This window comes from Callorhinus ursinus, unplaced genomic scaffold, assembly GCF_003265705.2.
Source record: "Callorhinus ursinus isolate GAN/ISIS: 27379988/994484 unplaced genomic scaffold, GSC_fseal_2.0 scaffold20, whole genome shotgun sequence".
Taxonomy (NCBI): domain Eukaryota; kingdom Metazoa; phylum Chordata; class Mammalia; order Carnivora; family Otariidae; genus Callorhinus; species Callorhinus ursinus.
The window spans coordinates 9,285,469-9,288,187 of record NW_027397082.1 but is presented as its reverse complement, the minus strand read 5'-3'; the positions used below and the strand labels follow the sequence as shown (position 1 = coordinate 9,288,187).

At 38.1% G+C, this 2,719-nt stretch overlaps 1 non-coding gene across 1 annotated transcript; it reads right to left on the bottom strand.

Moving 5' to 3' along the window:
- Positions 1-2,303: 2,303 nt before the first annotated feature.
- On the bottom strand, positions 2,304-2,410 carry LOC112830995 (U6 spliceosomal RNA). The gene has a single exon (XR_003210045.1). It is a non-coding gene; the product is annotated as a U6 spliceosomal RNA (small nuclear RNA).
- Between the last annotated feature and the right edge of the window lie 309 nt (positions 2,411-2,719).

The window sequence follows — 2,719 nt, the reverse complement described above, 5'->3', positions numbered from 1 at the left end:
TTGTGGTAGCACTTCAGTTTTCCTTGGAAGGGGTGGGAAGGTGAATCACACTCAGTCTGTGTGATTCTGGTGTGGTTGAGCCCACTACCCAGATTTCTGGAGAGGTCACTTGCTCCTACTCTGGCCAATCAGAATAATCTATCTCCCTGGACATAGTGATTGACTTAGGGTTGGGCACATGGGTCAGAGAGATCCAATGAGAGTCCATTTCATCACTCTTACTCAGAACCATTGATAAAGATCCATTCCCTTTCCTTTGAAGTTATTTAACCGATAGAATGGAAGACACAGTTGCCACCACCACACACACACAAACACACACAAATAGGCTCTCAGAGAACAAAGTCAACACAGAGAAAATCAGAGCCAAAAGAAGAAGAGTAACAATTTTAGATTACTAAACACCTGGATTCAGATATACATGAAGCAAGATACCCCAGACTTTTTGATTATGAGAGCCACTAAAATTTCCTTTTTTCCTTAAGCCAATATGAGTTGGATTTATATGATGTAACTGAGAGAGGCTTGATAATTGAAATGTCTAAGAAAAAGCAAATTATCACATGAGGGTCTGTTGATACATATGTGGACACACACACACCCACACACACAAACCCCTATCCCTTTGTTTAATTGTTCCAACTTCTCCCATTTATTTGAGTCAAAAATCCAGTAGTCATCCTTGATTCCTCTCCCCCTATCATCTTCCAGTCCCTAAATATGTTTACAGCATTCCAAAGTTCTACTGACTTTGTCTCTTAAATATCTCTTAAACTCATCTGCTTTTCTATAACCCATATTAGTGCTTCTCTGAAGTTTTCCTCAATCCTCAGTAGAACTCTTCCAACATCCACCCAATGAATCTCTTGCATATTGCGTGATTATACCCAAATCCTGTTCAAGCATTGCCCATACCCTTCTTCCAAAATACTGTTTCTAAAGTATGAATGTCACTAAACTCCTTAAAACCCATCAGATTCTCCATTGCCTTCAGTGTAATCCAAATTCCTTAACTCCGTGTACAAGGTTGCTTGTGCTACCATGTCTAGACTCTGCATACTGTTCTAGCCTTTTCTTTAAATAATTCCCCTTGATTCCTTCAGTTCTCTTTCCTCCTCCCCACCACACATACTACATATGCTTCTCCAGGCTGAACTACTTCAGTTTTCCAAACAACAGACTATATCTCACCTCTTTGCTTTGTAGAATTGAACTGACCTTGGCAAGCAGCATTTCTAGGAAATACACTGTTATGTCTGTTGTATCAGACACACCTTATGCCCACAAGTTACCAAATATTTTGCTGTCATTCAATTCCATGGGAATTTGAACAATTACAGTTTGTTGTTTTGACCCAGCCATTGCTGGGCCAAATGTCTTAAGACTATTTCCACATTGAGGTATAGATGTTCACCCAATGATCAAAGCCAAAATAGAAAAGCAAGACTAATTAGTATCTCAATTTTTTGATATCTCCTGTAGGAGACTACTTGCAAATATAGCCATATTTGAGGCTTCACTCCAGCCAAGATGGAGTAACACTTTTACCCGCCATCCTGAACCAAAAAACAAACATAATCTATGAAGCAATGGTTTACAAGACACTGGATATCAGGCAAAAGAGAACAATAACCCTTGAGGGACAAGAAACAAATTAGGTGAGCCTTATGATTGCCCCACTTCCTGCCTTGAGAGCATTTCCAGGACATGGCATAGGGCAAGGCCACCTGTCAGAAGCTAATGGGCTGAGTTGAGGAGACAGAGCTGAGAGTCTGGGGACACCAAGGTGGTTAGAGTTAAAGGACAGAGTACTGGAGAGGAGAGAGCTGAACTGACAGAGCATCCCAGAGGTCTGCAGAAGTCTCCTCAAGCATGCAGCTAAACAGTGATTGTTCCAAAAAAGCCAAAATAGCTCTGAAAAAGAAAGATAAAGGACCAACACTACCTCATTTCAAGTCTTATTATAAAACTGTAAGCAAGACAGTGTGGTATTAGCGCACTGACGAACAAATACTTCAATGGAACAAAACAGGTTCCATCTGTTCTGTTCCAGAAACAGATGCATGCACACATGGACAAGAGACATTTTGACAAAGATGTGAAGGCATTTCAGTGGAGAAAGTATAATATTTACAACAAATGATACTGAAACAATTGGCTATCCATACCTCACACCATATACAAAAGTTAACTCAAAAAGAATGTAGCATCTGAAACAATAAACTATATAATGTCCAGAAGAAAACATAAAGCCTTAATGACTTTGTGTTAAGAGTTTTGTTTTGTTTTTTGTTTTTTGTTTTTTTAATATGGAATGCTTCCCGAATTTGCATGTCATCCGTGCACAGGGGCCATGCTAATTTTCTCTGTATCGTTACAATTTTAGTATATGTGCTGCCAAAGTGAGCACTTGGTTAAGAGTTTTTAGATACTGCATCAAAAGCATAATCCATAAAAGAAAAAAAATGATAAATTAGATTTCCACAAAGTTTAAAACCTTTGTTCTTTAAAAGATAGCTAAGAGAATAAAGGAAAAGCCACAAAATGAGAGAAAATATTTACAAATTATATTTCTGAAAGGGGATTTATATCCAGAATATATGAATAATCCTTAAAAGTCAATAATAAGAAAACAAAAAAACCCATTTTCAAAAGTGAGCAAAAGATTTGAATAGATACTTCACTAAAGAAGATATACCACAGGGAAATAAGCACATGG